The 21,993-nt window shown below is 38.7% G+C and overlaps 1 long non-coding RNA gene across 1 annotated transcript in view; it reads left to right on the forward strand.

Annotated features, from left to right (window-relative positions):
* LOC132077656 (uncharacterized) overlaps positions 1–21,706 on the forward strand; it is a 46,193-nt gene extending 24,487 nt beyond the window's left edge. The window contains exon 2 of the long non-coding RNA XR_009419089.1: positions 19,760–21,706. This is a non-coding gene — a long non-coding RNA (uncharacterized LOC132077656). The remainder of the gene's footprint in view (positions 1–19,759) is intronic.
* Positions 21,707–21,993: the final 287 nt, after the last annotated feature.

The following is a 21,993-nucleotide window of genomic DNA, read 5'->3' on the forward strand; positions in this document are numbered from 1 at the left end:
CCTATGTTGTTCTATGATAGGTAAGCAGGAAATGGATCTTTCTAATTGGTGTAGGAATACCTGTGAGTTCTCTGTAGGACCACCAGTTTAAATGCTATAATAGAAGCCCAGAACAAATTAATAACTCATGCCACCTGTAGCCTCTAGAGATTCCTCAGCCATTTTAACAATTTATATTTTCCTTTAATTTCCTTACAACAACCTTCACTACTTAGGACATTTTTTTTAATTTGATGAGTGTTTTACAGGATAAGTGTATCTTTGATAGTGCAGTGTTGCATGTGTGTAGAAATGTATACTGCTTGTTGAGTGAGATTCACTTCTGTGCCCTGACACTCCCATAACTCTCCATGTGTTTGAATGCCCCTCAAATATTGATGAAATCCTCTTGGTGCCATGAAGATTTCCTGAAATAATGGCCAGATAATTCCCTGCCCCCATTTCACCCTTTCAAGGATTGCTTTATAACTTTTAGGTTCACCACATCATAGAATTTTTTACTTACTAAGAAAATGTGTTCTCTATTCTAGCTCATGTTTTTTTGCATACCAGTTTAGTGGTATTTTTTTTAAGCTGAATTCGTTGCATGTCCTTTTATTTTTCATCTTTAATTTTTCATAGTTGCTTATCCCCTTTGTCATCCAGCACGGTAATTCCAGAGCCCGCAGGGAGCAGCCTTCCCCAGGCTGTGCATTCCCCTTGTCTGGGGCATTACATGAGCACAAGTGAAGGGTGAATTTGGCACCTGATGTGGGTGAGTTGTACTTGACTCACTAAGTATTTAGGTGGGAGTTGATGCAACATCAAACCAGCTATGCTCTTGATTTAGTAAATCAAAGAGTTTTCTGGTTAGGACAGTCTGGCCTAGAGCCTTAAAAAAAGATGTGATAAGGTTCAAGTATTTACTTTTCACAGGGTAAATTAGTATTTTTTTAAAGTAGAATACTTTAACAATATAATAAAGGAAACTCAAACACAGACTGCTAGATCTTGATGAGAATGTAAATTGACTTGTTCTGCTTGGTGGAAAAGCCCCCTGACCCAAAACATGTCATTCCATCTGTCAATATGTAGGCACCAGAGGAAAAGATAAATGAATGCTGTGACTTTAGAGGAGTCACTTTTGGAATGGTTTATGTAGCACCTAATCTGTACCCTGGTTGGAAAGATAAACAGTTTTTAACTTTACATCAGAGGTAAATATTTTCTTAAGTCAAAAGAAGGTAAATAAAATACCATGGAAAACTGTACCTTGATTCTGTTTTTACTTCTGTCAAAGAAAGGCAGAATAACAATGGTATTACACTTTGGTTCATCATACTCCATTGTCTTGCTTGTAGGCATCTTTCAATGGAGCTGATATGGAGCAGCTTTATGCTCTCTTTCCAGTGCCTTGCTGATGGTGTTCAGTGTTGATTGTTTATGTGATGCGTCCTACCTTTTGTTCAAGACATTTCATTTCCTTTTAAATAAAGGCATGAAATAAAAAAAGGCTATTTAGGAAATACTTCAAATATATTCTACTGCACTTAGCAAAAACATTGAACAAACACTTGGATAAAATATTGCTCCATCATGAAGAATTTGTTTTTACAGAAATCAGATCATTTAAATCTAATTTTTCTAAAATGTAGAAATTAAATTTTCCTTGCTTTTTTTGTGACAATCTTCCACAAAAGAGAGAGAAATGTGTTCAGTTCTGGTGGAGTTTCTCAAAACAGCTGAATCTCAATGTACATGATTTCCTCTATTAATTCCTGTTATTACACAAAAATTGTACTCCAAAATGGTTTTACTTAACCACTTTGTACAAACATTTATGTTGGTGAGATTTTGTCCTGCAGGTTATGTAATATCACAGGCATTCATGGCTGTTTACAGGACAAACATGCTGTCATTCTATCCTTGGAGGCTAAACCCCAATATTTACATGAACTGTGCTGGAATAATGAACAAAGGTATAGCTCATTTTTGAGGAGAATAGCATACCAGCTGTGGTCTTGAGACTTAGAGCTTAATCCTGCCATCTTCTTATAGTTGGACTCCCGTTTAAAACAGAGTGTATCTTCTAAATGGTTGTTTGGAAGGAGATTCAGGCTTGAATTATCAAGCTACAAGGCTTAGAAGTATTTTAGTGAGTAGATTGTGGAGGTTATCTTAGCACGTGTTCAGCACTAGACTAAAATATTCAAACAGTCATTTTGCAGCCTTGGCAGAGCTTTTGTTTGGCCTACAGCTACCTAAAAACTCTGTAAAAGTTTTATCTTACAAGACCTACAGGATCTTCAGATATACTTCAGGATTGCACTTCAGCGTGGAGATTTTGTTTAAAAACTGCATTGGATTTTGGCAGTTGTTTAGTGGCTTCCAATAGAAGCATTGGTGCTTCCTTGCTTTTTTCTTAATTCAGTATCACAATTTTAGCCTCGCCTTGCAGAGAAATATTATGAAAACATACTTCAAGGGAGGAAGTGTAACTGCTGGTTTAATAGGTGGTTCTAAGTGGAAAAAACATGTAGCTCTGTAAACTGTGCAGCAAGGACATGTTAGTGGAGTTGGATGGATGAATTTTACTGTTGTCTAAAGGGGTCTGAACAGAACTTTTATTCCAGAGCTTTTTAAACAGTTACAGGAGGTTCTCTTACTTATGCCTCTTTCAAAGACTTCACTCATCTCATTTTACTCCAAGGAATAATGGATCCATTCACCAACATCCCTTTATAAATGAGTAAAAAAGTTAACCAGATATTTGTGCAAAATATTATAGTGTAGAGGGCTTCATGGTCAGTTCTAATATTCCTTTAGTTCTTCTCTTAATGCATCAAGCTTGCAGCATTTCTGAAATACAATCACCTGCTTTTCTGAAGAACTGTTTCTAGTACCTGATTGCATTTAAGTGTGTCCATATGAATGTATGAGCATTCATTGAAAATTTTATAGCCTCATATTGCTAAGACTCTTTCCTCCAATAAATAACTTCAGAATTTTCCTGGATAACTTCACAGGTTGTATTCAGGGAACTTTGATTTAAAATCTTAGACTAAGCCAGGAATTTGAATGTAATCTGTGCAGTAACAATGCTTCTCTTGCTGCACGCTTACATTTACTTTTTCTATCACTTGTGCAGGTCTTTGCTATTCAGTGAAGCATGTTGAGCATGCTAAAGGTTAACCCCAGGAATAAATGTGTTGCTGAATAAGGGAGATGATCTGAACTACTGCCAGAACTTTGTAATTTGCAAATCCACCCTTTACCTGTGGTACTGATTTTATTGTAGGATAGAGCTAAAAATAGCTCTCTCAGAAGGGAATATCCACTCTTTCATCTGCTCTAATGTAATTGCTTCAAGAACAAGTACTACTTTCTGCAGGTTGATGACCATCCCACAGGTAATGAATTGATAGTGGCTTCAATCCCTACTGGGTGCCTAAGGCTTCCACAAAAGTACCACAGAATATTCTAATGTGCACCCAGAGGCCACTATTCACTGGGCACTAAAAAGAAACTCTGAAATAGTTTGATCCTTTCTCTCCATGTTTTTAGGCAGCTTGTGGTGATTGTGCTCCTTTTGTGGGCAAGTAGCATTTCTTGCCATTTGAGTTTGCAGTTTAAAACTGTTATTAAAAGGATGGGAAAGAAAACATGACTTCTAAGGCCATAGTTGTTCCCTGTCCATCACAGCAAACTAATTAGTGTATTTCCACCCCCTTTGGAATGTGCTGTTCAGGTGATTTTTCTTTTTTTTTTTGCCTTTTAAAATAATTGCTTTCATGAATATGCAAGGTTTGGTCTTTAACTGCTGAGGCCCCATTACAAAGTTCAGATACTTTTTCACTCTAAATATCCATTTTGCTTATCAACATCTTGTATGCAGTTTGTCACTTCATATTATTCATCAACCAAATTTGCATATGATATTAGTTTAAAAAGCCCACAACAAGAAGTCCCCTAGGATTCTCACATGAACGTTAAAGCAAATGTGATGCATCTGAGAGGATGCATTTTGAAGTGGTAAAGTCTAATTTTAATTACAGTGAGAGTGTATCCTGATATTTTTCCCCACTTGGACTTGATATGTATTTATAAAATGTGAAATAAAAGGTTTAAATTAGGCACACAGGTTTCTACCTTCACAAAATGAGGTTAAATGTAGTTATTCCATGTGTGGATACCCCTATTTTGTTCCTTGTGCTGTGAAATTGTCTTAAATAATTTCTTATATGTGCTGGGAAATCTTCTCTGAAGATGGAGCAAAACCAGATCTGCCTTGGTGACCCAGCAACATTTTAAGCAAGACAATGGAAAGAGCCTATCCTAGAGTCCCTACAGGCAGCAGCCTGGTTCTTGATGATGTTTTCTCTTTGAGTAGTGAGATCAAAGGTGATTTGTGACCTTCCACAAAGACCAGAAAGTAGTCTGGGTCTGGCAACATCAGTGTCCAACAGGCTCGAACTGAAGTTCAAAAGCTGAGATATAGCCCTATCTGCAATTTTTTCTGGTTTAGGTAGAAGAGGAAGAAGCTGAAAAATTGGGTTTCCCTTGCTTCCTGTAGGAAACCTGGGGTAGAACTCAGTGAGGAGTTTTCCTTTGTCACAAATAGCAGAAAGAAAGGGCTAAATATCTTTCTAACCTCTACAGTCAGTGACCTCAAGATTTATTTTATGTGGTTGTCATAGGTTCATGGTGAATTCTGTTCTGTCCATGCCAGGTATATCTTTTTACAGCTGTCTTTGTGATACTGGGTTTTGTTTGGTCTACAATCCTTACTAACAAAGGAATAATGTAACAAATACTTGGAATTTTTGTCCCTGCTGTTTACTAGATTAATTTTTTTGAGTCTCCAGACACATCTGTCTAGCTCTGCTAAAGTGCAGTGTTTATAGTATGGCTGCAATTCTCATATTTTTGTGGCTTCTGTTTTGCAAATAGGGTGACACTGGTAGCTCATATGCAGTTTTCAAGTAATAATGTTACTCTGTGTGCATTCCAGCAAGTCTGGCCAAGTGTATTTCCTCTGTGAGATCACAGACTACTGTGCACAGCCTTCCTTCTTCAACTTGCTTTTATTTCTTTGTCTCTCCTGTTTTCTAAAAACTTTGTGTATTTAGTTTCTTAATTGCTGATGATCACATTTTTTAATGTATGCACTGTCCTTGTTTTTTCTGCTGCAGATAAAATGAAATTTCAATTGCTGCAGATGTTGCTTCCTTCTGGAATAACTTTGAGTAGTGGCTGTCTCTTTACTGCTGTAGATGTATGGGCCAGAATCTGTTATAAAAATGGCTTTTTTTTTTTTTATAAAGTGTTCTACTAGTATTAAATTGAAAAGCTAAACTGTTTGATCAACATTTTGGTTGATCAATGAAATTTCCATATCCTAGTTATTGTGATTTTGGACAAAAACATTTGACTTTTGTTTGTTGATAGCTGGATACTTTTTGCTCTCTTGTTTATTTCACATAAGTGGTGTATGTTGGGAGGGAAACTGTAGCATATTGTCATTATTCAGGCGAATTCCTAAAATGCCATACTTTCAATTTTGTGAAAATAATTTTCATTTTGCATGTTTTTCTCTGAAAGTCTGTTTGCTGTATGTAGGAAAGCATTGTAAAGTGTCCTTGTTGTGTGAAGTTAACAAAATAATTATTTTCAACATTGAAAAATACCATGGTTTATGCAAGATGTTAGGAGATGTGTAATGTAGTGTTTAAGAACTGGATGAAGATTTGAGATAAGGTGGATCAATTTACCACTTGAGTGTGGATTTGCTGTTTGGATGAGGGCTGCTTCTGCTTCATTTCCTTTCTGCAGTGTGTTTACAGTGACACAGGGTGCTGTGATTAATGTTTGCCAGGTGCTCTAATACTGCTGTGAAGGGAGACATCTAAATATTAGCAGTATCCAACTGAGTACCAGCGTGTCTGAGAAGCAGAGAATCTGATTGTAGAATGTTCAATGACTCTGAGCATGAGTATATAACAATGTGCCTGCAGAAGAAGCATCTTCACATTTGATAAAGCCCTCAAAAATGAGATTTCATCATATTTAAAGGGATAATGGTAACTGTACTTATCTACATCATCTCTGTTTTGATAATTCCCAAAAATCTCTTGATTTGAGGGTCCTCCATGTTAATCTGCACATGGCAAAAAAACCATACACCTCAATTAAGGTCAACACTGGCCATGAGAGTCGAGCAAAAGGAACCTATATCCTTCACTCATGTTTATGCCCCTCTCACATGTTCTGCTCCTTTGTGTAGTCACACCAGATCAAGTCCCCATCTATATGTAGGGCCTGGTGATATTGGCCTCGGGTAAGTGATGAAAGTCAAGGTCATTCACCTGCTCCTGAGTCCTCTGTGTACAGATACCTGTAGGGTATAGGAGACCCTTTTCCAGCCTAGACCACTTCAGTGCTCTAGAACACAGGTTTGCTATATCTTGTAGAAATTATCAGAGTGCATTTCTAATAGAAGAATGCAATTTTTCTATTTAAAGTCTATGTTCTGGACCAGGAAATCATTAAAACTTTGAGAAAGCAAAATGGGCTCCTAGTATGTGTTTAAAAAAACCCCAAAAGATGGATTGATAGCTCTGGCAATACCTCTGTGTCAGTAATTAGCTTAGAAAATATTCCTGTGAATATTAGCTGTAGCAGAGACTTGCTAGATTAAATCTGAATTGTTAAATGTTCTGGAAAATGGAGGGGGAAAAAGTCTGTTGTTTTAACATGCCCTTGGATGTGTTTAACAGTTTTTACTGTTGTGAATTGCTTCTAGAAGGCCAAATGACATGCCCAGGTATTTCCTTAAGAGCTTTTTCAGTTTCCTGAGTCTGGCATTTTGTAGTAGCATTGCTCCAAGGATTTAATTGGTCTCCCTTTTGTATATCTGGCAATTCTCTCCATAAGTTCAAACTTTTTGTTTGCATTACCTCCCACTCTCAGTAACAGGAGATGTATATCTGCAAATACTTTTATTTTTAAATTTTATTTTTGTTTTTACTCCATTCTTGCATGTAAAACTACTTGTGAGACTCCAGAGCCAGCCAGACCATTTCTTCACCCTGGTGCTAGCTCATCTTGTGCTCTTTGGCTGTGAAAATTTCACATTTGGGCAGAATAACTTGGCAGAATTTTCAAGCATGTTGACTGTGCTCATATTCAACTGTGGAAGTAATCTCACACAGGGAGGCATGGTTTCATGTCTACTCTGGGACCTGCAACTATCAGCACCTGTTTATACCTGTGGAAAAACTTGTTAAAGTCGGCACCGTTCTTCATGGGCTCAGTGTTAAATCCTGTGGTGGCAATGCCCAAAGCTGCAGCTTTGAACACAACCTTCTCTCTGAAAATGCTTCTCAGATTTGTTCTTATTAATGTCTTCAAAGTTGAAGTTTGCCACTTTCTCAGTGAGCTCGTTTTGCTTAGGAGTCTGCCACTTAGCTCAGTAACATTAAACGCTGCTGTCAGAAGCTGATTGATTGCTGCTTTCCATGAAGTTGGACACAGGCCACCCAGTGGGTGATACTTTTGCACTTTTCCATGTTCCTCTATTTCTGGCTCCTTGATGATAATTTCTTGTCTATTTCTCTAGGTCTGTGCAGAGCTACTGGAGCTACACAGATTAAACTCTCATTAGATTGCTTCCTGTAAATATTCCTCACCTCTGGATCTTTCTAGACTTTTTTGTATGCTGCATTCCTAAAGGTTTATTTTTCTCCTTTTTATTTTAGCTGCAGTATTTTGCAAAACTGTACAACAGAAAAGAAATATGCTGGTAAGTGGAATGCAATGATCTGTGAATAGCACAGAGAATATGGGACCTGGGGGGGTCTCATGTGCGTTTCTGCAAAACAGCAACAGCAGCAATCAGGGATGTCCTGCAGCTTCTTCCAGCTTCTCTGGGGATGATCTATGAGCTTTCCATCCTCAAAGGCATTTTTCAGGGTTTCTACCTTTTCTGTTACAATTTTCTCTTAAACAATATGCCTGTATGATAATAAGGAGGATGAGTTGCCTTTATCTCTCATGGAGCTTTATAGAGGAACAACTTTGCCTTTAGGGGAAAAGTTCCATCTGGATGGTGGGTGCAGTTAGAGATTGTTCATTTCCATGCTAGAAATCTGTTTCACTGGCTATTTTATTGTCCGTCTTTATATTCCAGCAAGAGTAAGAGATTGATAAAAGTCCTGTCTCTCATTGTATGGACAAGCTGGATGCCATATGGATGTTGCTTTAAAAATATCTGCAAAGACTTAAAACGAAAACTTAGATTTTTTTACCCTGAGCTCCAAAGGCCATGTCTTCTATTAAAAAGCCCAGAGGAGGCTCCTGTCATTAGAGGCAGTAAGTTTAACAAATTTATTCAGATGTTAATAGGAACAAAACAGCACTAGAAAGCTATAAATTCATGAGTTTTAGAGAACTCACTATGATGAGGATGGAAGTGATCATGGTAAACTACATCTGAATGCAGTATTCTGTTTCTACTCCTTTAAATTGACTTGGCAAAGATATGTGATATTCACTATTAGGATAGAATTATGTGAAGCAGCTGCACTGACTGAAGATTAATTATCCTTTACACTGCTGACATTAACCCTACCTGTCATCAGGGCAATGGGAGGAGTTGCCTGCTCATCATGTCATTTTGTGAACACATTTACTACCACGATGTTATTTTCAATTATCATAAAACATGAGTGAAAATGGAGATTGTCACTTGTGGTTTTCTATCAACACTTTATGATGATCAAATCTCTTAGATTTTTAAAAGAGAGGGAAAATGCTAGTAGTCATCAGTTAGACTTTGGGATTCCTACAGGGCATGTACACCTTTGATAACCTGTGACTTATTGAGGTGAACCTGAGATTGTGTCATAAAAAATCCCCAAGCCCAGAAAGCTCATTCTGCTTTCTATAGAAATACAAATAAATAACTGGTGTGCCTTGAAGAGATTAGGATATCTTGCTGGTTTCATTGAAAGGCTACTTTAGTTTCGTATTTCTATTTATGTGTTCCAATAATAATAATGAGATAAATACTTACCCCCAGGGCTGGACTGCCCTAACAGAAACCAGGACCTGGCCCAAGGTGAGGCACAGAGCTGCCCAGTGGGTCTGCTGTCATGCACTCAGGTGAGGTGAGTGTCTGTCACTCTCTGGCTGTGCTGTCTGGCTCTAGACCTCTGAGAAAATGTGGGTTGTGGGAGCTCTGCTAGTGAAAGGTGTCATGCTGGCAGCCTGGGGGTGGAGAGTCCTGGGCCTCTGCCAGCGTGGTGACATAATATATTGAGGAATGTTATTCTGATTCTGTGCTGTGGGGAGAGTGTCCAGGGCATATCTCCACATACAGGGAGTGGGGAGGCCAAAAAGGGCTCTCTAGGCTTTGAAACCTCCATTGCAGGACATGGTGTTTTTGTGTCTAAAAATTCACCACAAATTTCTAGAAGCCAACACACTGGAAGGGTGGGATTCCATCCAGAGGGAATTAGGCTTGAGTGGTGGGTCTGTGCAAACCTCCTGAAGTTCAACAAGGCCCAGAGCAAGGTCTGGCACCTGGGTGGAGGCAGTCCCAAATACAGAGGTCGGGTAGAGCATGGATTGAGAGCAGCCCTGAGGGAAGAACTAGAGGGTATTGATTGATGAGAAATTCAAGATTACCTGGCAATGTGCCCTTGCAGCCCAGAAAGCCAACAGCATCCTGGGTCTCATCAAAAGCAGCATTACCTGCTGATCAAGGGAGTGGATTCTGCTGCTGTCTTGTGAGCTCCTACCTGGAGTTCTGTATCCAGCTCAGGTAGGGAGAAGATGGGTGAGAAGGATGGGGACCTGTTAGAGTGGGTCTAGGGGAGGATCAGGAAAGATGCTCAGAGGGCTGGAGCAGCTCTCCTGTGTAGGCAGGCTGGGGGAGTTAAAATGGTTCAGCCTGGGGAAGATGAGGCTCTGGGGAGAACTTAGAGAACCTTGCAGTATCTAAAGAGGGTTCCAAGAGAGCTGGGGAGAGACTTTTTTTATGGCCATGGAGTGACAGGACCAGGTCTAACAGGCTTAAAGGGACAGAGGGTAGATTTCACTAAGATATTAGCTAGAAATCCTTTACTGTGAAGAGAGAGACACTGGCACAAGTTACCCAGAGAAGCTGTGGGTGCCTCATCCCTGGAAGTGTTCAAGGCCAGGTTGGATGGGGCTTTGCGCAGCTTCATCTAGTGCAAAGTGTCCCTTCCATTAGCAAGGAGTTTGGGACTAGCTGATCTTTGAGTCCCCTTCCAACCCAAGCCATTCTATGAACATTTTATAATCCCATAGAATTCTCAGTAGGAAGTGGGAAAGTGGCAGTGGTAATATGAAATGAATACATAAGCTCTCTATATAAAAGTAATGCTAAATTTTCAGCTCCTCTGTCAATTTTAACACAGTTTTGGGGCATTTTTCACTGCTAAATCTCCATGTGGGATGTTAGAAAAGTCATGGGCTTTCAAATTTGGGCACTAAAACTTCTCCCTGTAAAGAGAAGAAAAACATTGTTTTGTAGAGAAATAGCATTTTTAACTTCTGACAGGCTGGAGTAGCCCATTTCCTAGTTTGCAATAGTGAGCTAATTAGAATATGGAAACCATGAAGAAATATAAAGTGTTAACTTGATTAAATTGGAAATGGGGCTGCCCACCTGTTCATCTAAATATAAGTGACTCTGCAACATGACCCGACAATCGTCAGAGGTGGGTGAAGCCAGCAGAAGCTTCTACTGCGCCCTGGCTTGGGCTGGACTCTCTGTCCATGAATGAGGGCAAGCCAAGGAAGGGAGAAGCCTGCAGGAATGTCTTGGCACTGCTTCCTGGCTCCCACAGTGACCTTAGATACATATCACTTTATGTAATATTTTTTTCAAATGTGTATAGTCAGCTCTAACAGCTTGTTGATCCCAGCTAAGCTCTTTGGCTTGGCTCTGCTGTCAAATGTTCTTGTTTGCCTGGGTTTAGTAAGCTGTGTGGCTTGAAGCTAGGGGAGCTTCCTAAATATTATGGAAATAAACTCAAAAGCTCCATTGTGATCACTTGTTGAAACAGGTCTTAGTGCACCAGGATTCCCTGATGCTGAGGAGCTAAATGACTTTGACTTGGTGCAAAACTTTGCCAAGCAAATCTGCCTCCAGATCTTATCCAGTGCTAGAGATGTCTTACAGAAGTTCCTTTAAACAACTTCACACCATCCTTTTCAATATAATTGAATCTGCATAATCCACGTGAAATCTTTTGACTTGGACATTGAATCTCAATTCTTCTCTGCTTAGTGGGTGACAGTCACCATCCCAGTACTGCTAATTAGCTCTTTATTTGAGTCCTGACACTAAACTTCTGTGGATGGCATATCTGCCAATTGCATCTCAAAGCAAAGCTTTGAAGTGCTCTTGTTAATTCCACACATTCCTCTCAGCCACCTCTACTGTGCTGCTGTCCTGCAGTTATTTTCCTCTGCTCTGCTGCTTGTTCCCTGAAAGACAGGCTTATTTCTTCTTGTGCCTAACATGCATTTTTTGTAGGGCTACTGAGTGTTTAATATCTGCTTTGGTGCAGAAATGTTATGTTCACGCTGTAACTCTGCCTCACTGCAGTGATCCTCCCTTACTTGATCTTGACCCTGTTAGGGTGCACTGGCCAGCAGCTTCTTTTTTGAATATGCTTTATTTCCTTTCCCAGGAGTCCTAATTTGAAGAAGCAGCCCACCTTCTAATGATAATCTAGAGCTTGACTGTTGCTTGCAATTAATGGTGTGTTGACATTGAAAATCTGTCTTTACTCCAATTTTATACATTTTATTTATATACATCATATATTGCATTTGTTGCTGAATTAAAAACTGTGTTTCTAATGACTTCCATGGCAATTTTGAAATAGCTGTCTATATTGCATAAATAACAAGCTTTTCAGCTCACAAGTGATTTACATCTTCCCAAGTTGCATGATTCCTTTGTTAGGCTTATTAAAAATTCTCAAAGGGCACTTTATTTTTACCTCCCTTCCCTTTCCCTGCCATTGTATCTGTAATTCAGTGCTCTCAGAACCCACAGGGGAATGGCAACCCTTCACCAGCAGCCAGGCTGACAATAAGTAGTGTTGGCTCCAAGTCCTTTGCTACAATTACACCTTGCCTCTGTTCTGCAGTATCCCTCTTGTTTGTTCCTGGACCTCTTCTAAACAGGAATTAAGGGCATAAAAATGAATTGTGCGAGAACTCTCCTTTGTAGTGATTTTATGCTGTGGGGAACTCTGTTAGAGATTAGCTTTTCGGGCCATAAAACTTCTTTCAAATCTCTTAAGCTGGATGTGAATTCCAGTTTCCTGAGGTAAATAAATACAACTTTCCAATTCTGTTCCATCCACCTGCCAAAACTGGGTCTATAAGGGCAGCCAAAATCTATTATTGGCTTACACTGGTGTGAATCTTCTGACGTTAAAGGTTGAATCTGTGTAACTGAGAGTGGAATTTGGCTTGTGGCCTTGGTATCCTACATGGCATGGGTGAAAAAATACAGTTGAGAGCAGAGATAACAAGGTGGGGGCTGGTGGGGAACGTGATGGGAAAAAAAAGGTACTAAAAAGGGCTGGATACAGGCATGTGAGCATAGGAGTTTGTGTAAATGCTCTGACTGCTTATTTCTCATTTGCTTATTAATAAATCTGCATAAACTCCTTATATTAAATAAAGTATATTTGTATACTTAGGTTTGGAGTTATCACTTCCTTCCAGTAGGATAACTGTTTTTTGGAAGTCTGACAGTATGTGCATGAAAGCCAGTATGTTAATGTTTTTCTGTAACATGGTGAATGTTTGGGCGTCACCTTTGCCAATTTGTGCAGCGTGAATGAATCCCCATTTGGTAGTGGTTAGAACTGAGGTGCTATTATAATAGAGAATTGTTAGAAGTAATTGTTGCTTTTCTTTCTTGCTGACTTTTTGTTCTTATGTTCCCTTTTTTGCTTTTTACTATGACATCTTCAGATGATCTCAATCTTTTCAGCAGAATGCTTCTCTGTTCCACCAAGAAAATCCAGTAATTGTTTTTTTTCAAATGTAATTTTAGATAATGTTAGAAACTATGAGTTTGAAAAACTCAATTAAGTAAAAATTATATTAATGGTTTCTTAAAGAAAAAATATTTTGGCTATGGAAAGAACATTTGTGTATAGAAACAATTCAAAGAAACAATACTGCTTTATTCTGGAGAAAATAGAGAATAATAGGAATGGCCACTTAATGATCATTTTAGTGCAGTAAATTCAGCTTTCACTCGCACTGTTTTAAGTATGAAGCAACTCCATTGAACCAAAAGGAATTGAGATCTGTGTGCTCATAGTCTCTTTGCTGTTGCCTTTCTTTACACATTTACTGGTGATTTTGTCACAAAGCTCAGCAATTTTGAATAATGTCCATGGGAAGAGAGGGTTGCTCTAAACTATCATGTAAGAGGGCATCCAGGGCCAAAGTGGTTATCTGTGTGTTGAATACTGTTTGTCAGAGCACCAAAGTTCTTTGATAGGCAGGAGAGTGATACCTAATATAGTAACTGGAGTAGGTTCTTGGCCCAGTGCAGGAAGGGCTGCATTGTGCATGTGGAAGTCACTTGAAATCTGTGGAGTCTTTCATAAGTGGACCCTAAACCATTTCTCTCACCTTTGTCCAGCATTGAAGATTAGAGTCAGTCTCAAGGTTTTAAAAATATGATTTGTGATTTCACATGGTGATAACTCCTGCTTTTATTTTAGCCTTGAATTTTTGTCGTTTGGTATTTGGAAAGTAATTGCTTTCATTAAGGCTTTTTTCCTGAATCTTGTGCTGGTACAAAAATCTGTCTTTAAGTCTGAAATTCATTTCCTCAAAAATGTTATTAGGGTGTTTCTGGATTTGTGGGTGTTTAGATCAGATTGTTAATAAATTTGCCTTAGAGGCTGTTTTACATTCCTTTGGGACTTCAGAATTTGGGATTGTTATTAGATATTTCCTGTCTGACTCTGAAAGAGGGCAGGAAACTGAAAACAGAAGGGAATACTTGAGGGAACAGCTGTCCTAATGGTCCCACGGGATTTCCTCTGAAAACCTGGCTGTCCAGACTCTGAGATGGATGAACATCTTCTGTCATCTGAGCCTGCCTAACAAAAATGGTGTATTGTGTTGGGAAACAGCAAAAGCTGGATAATTCTGTTAGGAAAGAGGAAGAAAAAAGGCTAGGTCAGAGCACCAAAGCTGGCTTCAGCTCTGCTTTTCAAAGGCTACTGAGCAAAGACTTCTAAAGTTCTGCCTCCAGTCCCTGGTGTGTTACAGGAGATGTGCAAGAAGAGTGGCTTTTTCTGTTGGTTTGGGGTTTTTTTGCCTTTTTTTTTTTCCCCTTGAACTTCTTTGCAAATTTTATGCAGCGCTGTAATCATGTGCTTTTTGTGGGAAAAGTTCACATTTCAATGGACACAGAGCTACTGAGTAGGCAAAGGTCTGGCTACATTAAAGATTAAACTATTGGGACCTTGATTTTATTTCTTGATAGACATAAAAAATTAAAACAACACAAGAGTAACTTCTGCATGCATTATTCCTCTCTTTAACTGTGAAGCTGATGTCAAGACCTAACCATTCTGTAGTGTTACATAGAAGGAAAAAAGCCCAAGTGGGTTATTTTTTCATCAGCATGAGCTTTGTCTTAAGTGAGTAGTGAGTGAAATCAGGAGATATGAGGATTGATGTGCATTTGATCAGTACATGGCAAGTAACACAATTCTGGCTTATGCTATGGAGCAGGGGGCCAAGATGGGCCTTGCTGGCATGAGGAATCCTGTCCTGGGGAAGGCTGATGTCTCTGCAGCTCAAGGCTCCAGTTCAGGGAAGGTGCAGGGCAGTGGCCAGAGGAGTAAGAAGGGGATGTGGGAAGGTGCTGGTCCCCAGGCTGTCCTGGGGCTGGTGGCACACAGCAGTAACTTGATCTCTGGGGACTGGGGCTTGTTTGAGAGCTGGCACTGTTGAAAAGTTACACACACACTGCTTCAGCTGGAAAAATACGACATCAAGACACTCATAGCAGTGATTACTAGAAAAACTTTACATTCACCCACTTACTAGTTCATGTAGACAAAAATTTGTTTCTGGAGAGGAGATCAGATTTAGAAGGTAAGAGGATATAGGAGATCTTGTTTCAATATCTACTGAATAATTATCGCCCTATAACTTATTGTGGGAGTTTTAAAACCTATGTTTATGGAGGAAATGAAGAGCAGCAGAGGTAGTGTGAAGTGTTAGATAGACAATTCAAAACATCCTAGTATAGATTTTTAGTTTTATATTCTTAACTGATGATTTCTTTGGTATCAAGGCTCAATTTAAATATTGTGTAGTGTCTACTAAGTAATTTAAGAAAGTCTGTAGATTTATGTAACCTCTTAGTGCAAAACAATGAAGTTTGTCCTGTATAAACAATGACTGAAGATACTCGTGTGTATTAAATGAGTAGGACAACATGGGAATCAGGAGAATGAGCTCCAAGTAGCCTGTGATCTTAATGGAAAAACTGTGGGGCATGTGCAACACTACTCACAGGTTTCCTTTGTTAAGCTTTGTATTGTAATGGATACCTGGTGCCAAGGAAACTGGCTGCTGCTGCCTCCACAGGATCAACTCCCAACTAATAAGTGAGCCCCTTCATTTTCCTTCTGTGGGCTTTTTTTTTTTCCCTTCCAGCTCTCTGTTCTCTCCTTGTATTTTCCTTTTGTCTTTAGCTGTTGAGATAAATGAGAGCATGAAGTATGCAGAAAAAGTGCACCAAGCAGACTTTAAACTTCTGGAGTAACTGTTTACAGGGTCAGGCTCTGCTTTCATGTATAACTCATACTCAGGTATGAAATGCTAAATGGCTTTGTGTAAGAATCCTACTATTGCTAAAACCAGGGAAAGCTTTGGTGTGTCTTCTTTGGTTATAAAATTGCCTTGTCTTCTCCACTTTCTAGTAAGTTCAGTAAAGTGTTCACCAGGTAATGCAGCTGCAGGGAAAGCTCTCCTAAGCTTGTGAAGTTGATAATTTGTCTTTTAGAAAAGCATTATGACAAATGATAAGGTAAGCTCCATGTCACTGCTTGCAAAATTTGAATTGCTGCAAGCAAAGCATCCAGCAGAGCTGCTGAATAGGATGGTGTAAGACTTGGCACTGCTGATTTTTGCAAGTTTTGCCAGGCTCTTTCGTGACTTTTCTTCCTATGATATGAATTTTGTCTTTTGCAACTCTCTTAGAAATAAATGGGAAATTAAGTAGTGAGCAATGTTGTTTTAGCTGCCTTTAGGCTGCTGAGCTGCTAGGCAACAAAAAGAACTTTTGAAGTAACTCCTTTAAAATAATCACAAATATTTAAACTTTTTTGTCTTGTTTTAGATTTAGGGATAAGGCAAGGAAGAAGAGAGAGAAAATCTAAGCCTCTTCTCACAACCATATAATCTGCATTCATCTGTTACTTTCTTTTAAATTAAGGTGACTATGGCACTACCTTGGACAAAATGTCTAAGTACCTGGGTGGCTAAGAATTTGGTGAGAAAAATATTTCATTTAATTCATTGTATAGAAGCAGTTACTGCATGCAAAGAACCATAATCCATGAGGGCAGTTCTGGTACTAGGCTTAAATATCTTTTGCCAAAACTGTCATTGTTTGCACAGGTATTTTCTCTAGATATTGACATGGTATAATTAAGCAATAAATCACTATCGTTTTTAATTGAGTTGAAAAGTTTACTGTTGAAAAAAGGGATAAGAATTTTTTTTAATGGAGAAAGCTTTTTGGATGTATTTTGCAGCTGAGATTGAGTTTGTTAGTTGAGATAAACTTTTAGTGGCAAATTTAAGTATTCAGGAGTTCAAAATAATACATGAATTATTCTTAAACAGATATACTTTAATTTTTCATAAACTTTTCATCATGAATGCAAATGCACATAGATGAATTTGTACATTCTGTACAACTTGTCTTTAGTATAAAAGATTCTGCTGCTGGCAAGGTAACTTTTCCCTGCAGCTGGAATACAATAAGGGTTTTATTTGTTTGTGACATGAATTTTTACTGATTCCTGGGATCCAGTTTAATGACTGAATTCTGAATCTCTTGGTACTGTAAAGAGTCTAATCTATAACAGCCCCTCTGAAACAAAACCAAGGTTAAGAATAGGAAACTTTCTAACTATTTTCTGTTTTAAGTCAGCATCCTAAACATCTAGTTGGCTCAGGGAATTGTTAGTATAGTTGCTTTCACCTGTAAGTGACCAGTGTGAATATTACTAGGCTTGATAACATCTAAAAACTGTTGGCGTGTGTGGAGTAAATTAGGAAATCTCAGCTTTTCCTGGACAGAGACGTGTGGTGCAGGAACTGTTTTCACAACTGGCAGTTCTGTTGCCATTTGTGTTGCACAGAGTGGATGAAAATTAGCACCCTGCTGGCTTCTGGACGGCATTCCTTGAGTAAGGCCTTAAAGGCTTCAGTGAGGGAGTAGTGTGAGCTCCCCCTGTTTTGTACCGATTTGGGAATCTCCACCTCTAAGGCTCTGGTTAGGCATATGTCACATGATACCTAAGCCAGGGATTCCCTTTCCCTGATGGAGTATTCCAGCAAGGGAATCATATGGATCCAGGAGGTCAAATATTTAAAGCAAAGGCCAAGGCTTTTGGCAGATTAGGCTTTTTGCAAAGGCAGCTGGTTTTGTTTCCTTCCTGGTACTCATGGTTGGCTGGCACCCCTCTTCCCTGGGAGCACCAGTAACATGAGGTAGACACTCCTGTGCTTTTAGATCCAGTGTCCATCAAAGCTGGTAGCACTGGCAATCAACGCCCTTGGTTTCTCAGCCTGCTAGTATTTTTAGGAAGCTGATGGAATTTGGCTTATCATCTAATGCACTGATGCTTTGCCAAATGTCAGGTCCCCTGACCGGCCGCCCAAGTCCCTCTACCAACTGTCACCCTGCCCGGCAGAAAGTGCAATGCCATGGAGTCAGCCTCTCAATGAAGGATTAACAGCCTCTGCCAGCATGCCCTGATTAAACAGCTATATACACAACAGCTGGGAAAAATTAATCAATCACACAATGTTTATTATTGGAATTAAAACACCTTATAACTAATGCATGGATTTGCATTGATTAGCATATCCTGGAAGGAACAAGTGGTGCCAGCTCCATGTGTCTGGGCATTTTGAATGTTTGTATCACTTGTACTGTCACCCATCTGCCTCTGGTTTGTTAACCATAGTTAAAGGGTTGATCAGCTTTGCATCTAGTCAGGGTCAACATCTGTAGAACTGTGATGCTGAACACTACAAGGGATTCTAAATTTGCTTTGTGTCATGATCTGTGGTATATTTGTGTTTGTCAACCTTTCAGGCATGTGAACAGGACTCTTGGTTTAGTCACACTTGAGCAAATCAGTAACAATGCAGCAAATACTAGATTAGTTTCAAAGACTTATAACCATGGTTAGTTTATAAACAAGCTCAGTTTATTTCTCTGAGCATTATGCTGTCTAACGTGCCAGTCGTGCAGTGTCCTTTTGTAATATGAGGTGGCTGTGTGGCCGTCAAACCACTGGAAAACTTAATATATGAAACACTTTCTAAGCTTTTGAAGATGGTCAGGTAAAAATATGCTCATGTGCACTCACATTTGTATATATTCAATGACTTTTTTTTAAATAAGAGAAACATCTTTGCCTGATTCAGAAGCAAATTTTTCAGTTTCTGTCAACACTTACAAGTGTTTCAGTAATATGAGTACAGATAGAGTTCTGAAGCACTTGATCCAAGTGTTCATGGCTACTACAAGTTCTGAGGTCTCACTTAAGCCCTCCAAACTTTTGGTGTTCTTCCTAGAACCAACATCCTTCTCCAAGGCATGAAACTGAAGATACAGAAAAGAGCCAGCAAGAGAAGTTAGCTTCAAGGTTCTGAAGTTAGCTTCATGGTCTTCAGTGCTCATGAAATGGTACTTAGAGAATCATGTGCTTGGCAAGCTAGTAGTAATTGCTTTTCCTCATCTGAAAAAAAAAAGCTTGAAAGAACTGAGTGACACTGATAGAGTTTGAAAAATATATTGATAGGTACGCTCACAAAAATTAAGCTACTTGTGAATGAGAAAAATTGTATTGTTTTAATTAAATAAAAAAAATGTTATTCAGTCCTGGAATACTTTTATGGCACAGCAAGCACTGGCATTTATGTTTGTCTGTGGTAGGATTTCATTCTGCCTTTTAGCACAGCAGACATATGGTCATTGTGGAGGAAGTCTGCTGGATCTATTTTAAATCATAAAATTAAAACCTAATATAGGGTGTAGGGATCTGCACCTAAATATCTGACTCCTGAAAGATAAGATTACCAGCCAACACTTTATGGCTGGAGTAGAAACTGTTTTGGTTGGTATTTTAAATTAACTTTTAGGTCAAACCTTGAATGTTGCCCACAGTGTGCAGACATTTGATGAGGCATTATAACAAATTCTCACTACTCTATAGTTAAGAAAAATAACAGTTTTAATTAGTAAGTCTAACCTCTCATTCAAGATGTTAAGACAATAAATGTGTCTAGAGAAGAGCAAAGCAGAATTTATTATTTATCTCACCTAATGACTTGGCATTCATGACAGCTGGTGTTCATGAGGGAGCTCAGGAAGTTGAGGATCCCTTCCTCAAAGGGGTATGGGGAACAGAGTTCATTCACCGTGTTGTTCTCTCTCTTTTGACAGGTCCTTTGCTACCCTTTGAGCATGGCCCAGACCTCTGAGAATACCAAGAAGAAAAAGAATAATTCCAATGAGTATTTCAGAGATTCTGCTGTCAGATGCTTTTCTGCTTTCACACAGGCTCAATCCTGGCATGACTGACTTCTGTAAAAATAAGATAATGTACTTGTTTTGTTGGTTTTTTTTCTCATGAACAAACTGGATGTGTCTTTAGATTTGCCACAAAGTACTATTGGGATTGGCAGCAGCAAGACAAAAAAAATCCACAAACCCGTGAATGTTTATTGATGCACAATGTACACAATGTAAATGCTTCATGTCTTTTGTGACAGCTGATGGAGATTACAGTCACAGCCAAGCTGAATCTCCACTTCCATGGACAGATGTGCTGGCACAATGTGCCCTGGTATTTAGGTGTATTGACTTCCCTGCCTTGGACCAGGAGGCACTTTCTTGATTATGGCTGAAGGAGATTCTACTAATAGCTGCACTTAGATTTTGTGCTCAAACTATGGGAATTTATTTCTGACATTTGCTGCTTAAACTGCTCCATCACAGGTTCATGTGTCGTGCAGGGCGTCAGTCCTGACCCTGGTGCATGCAGCTCCAAAGGCTCCATGTGTGTTAGAGGATGAGACAGAGGGGTTTAAAATGTCAGCCTTTACTGCACTGAAGGGTTTGACTTTATTGCCATTCTTGCAATATTTCTTCTAATTAAGAAGAGTGAGGAATACTACTAATTCAGCAGTAAAGTTAATTAGCAGAGACTATAAATGTTTGTTTTTTAATAGCAACAAATGCGTTATAAATTACTCCTGTGTTCATCTATTGTAAAATCCTGCTGTTAGAGTAATTTGTAACATAGCTTTTTCTTACAATAGTTGTTGGCATTGCAAAAGCATGAATATGATTTTGGTGTTGATTGTGGAATAACTATGTTAATCTTAAGCCTGCTAAATTCTTAACTAGTTCTGTGAAAAAGATTAAAATAACTTGCATGTGTATTGATGGATATTGAGCTGCTTAATGTAATCTTTATTTACAACCAGAAACCTGCTTTTGCAGGCATTTCAAATCTGAAATAGGTATGTTTTTCCAAAACACAGATTTATTACATCTGAACTCTAAGAACTTTATGATAATTCTTGACTCTTGAAATAAGTGTGGAAGTAGAACTTCTAGTTTTATCTGTTAGATTGACTGGAATTTCACAGATGCTTATGGAAACTTGATAGCAAACTTGAATTATTTATAGGCTTTTATAATATTTTTTGGTAGCAAGTACTGATTTTATAGCATTGTAGGTGTTACCTAATAGTTTCAAAGTGAATATTGGTGAATGTTTGAACTAAAATATTGCGATCTTTTAATTTACCCCTTAATGCTGTTCTGCAGGTTGTACTTTTTGAAGTAGCACAATCCTGGAATGAAAAGATGCCTTGTAGTCCTGTTTAAATCAAGACAAACACTTTGTACTGCACTTAATCCCATCTGAAATGAGGGGAGCTTAAGAGATTCAGGTTTAAGACATATGTAATGAAGAGGGAAAATAATGTGCAATTTCTGCTGTGAGGTGATTTCCTTAGAGGAATATCTTTCAGAGGAAGACAGAGAACTGAGAGCCAGTTTGGATTTCTACAGTGGGAACCTTCAGTAGGAGTGCAAGACAGACTAATTTGAAAATGACTGAAAGAGTTTGGGGGAACAGAGGTGTTATGTGCAGACAGAAAGGTTATACATAGCTAATTCACCTAGCACTAGAAAACTGAGAAATTGCAATCTCATACTGTCTTTTTTTACCTTCTGTTTTAAGTCAACTTTGCCCTTGGGTGTTATGAGAGAGAAATCCTGACTCTTAATACCGTAATCAATGCTATCATCTTTTCTGCAGCTCCAGTATTTTATAGTCTTTTCAGTCTTGATGCTGGTCAAACTTTGAGCCACTTAAATTGATTAAGGTTTTTCCAATTTTGCAACATCATCTCTAATGCAGCAAATCTGGTGACATAACCATCTTCTTAGTGTTATTTCTGACTCAAGAAAATTTTGAAGATCATTCAGCTGTTGATAGGGTGGCTTCGGTATTGGCAATATTCCCATGGAGAAGCAAATAGTGTATGGAAAGCAGTGAACTCTTTCTTTTTTGGGAACAAGAGGAACAAAAGCCTTATATGCACATTCAGATATACTGTTGGAGACACTGAAATGTCACCATAAAGTCTGAATATGATTTACTT

The sequence above is a fragment of the Ammospiza nelsoni genome, chromosome 10, assembly GCF_027579445.1.
Source record: "Ammospiza nelsoni isolate bAmmNel1 chromosome 10, bAmmNel1.pri, whole genome shotgun sequence".
NCBI lineage: Eukaryota > Metazoa > Chordata > Aves > Passeriformes > Passerellidae > Ammospiza > Ammospiza nelsoni.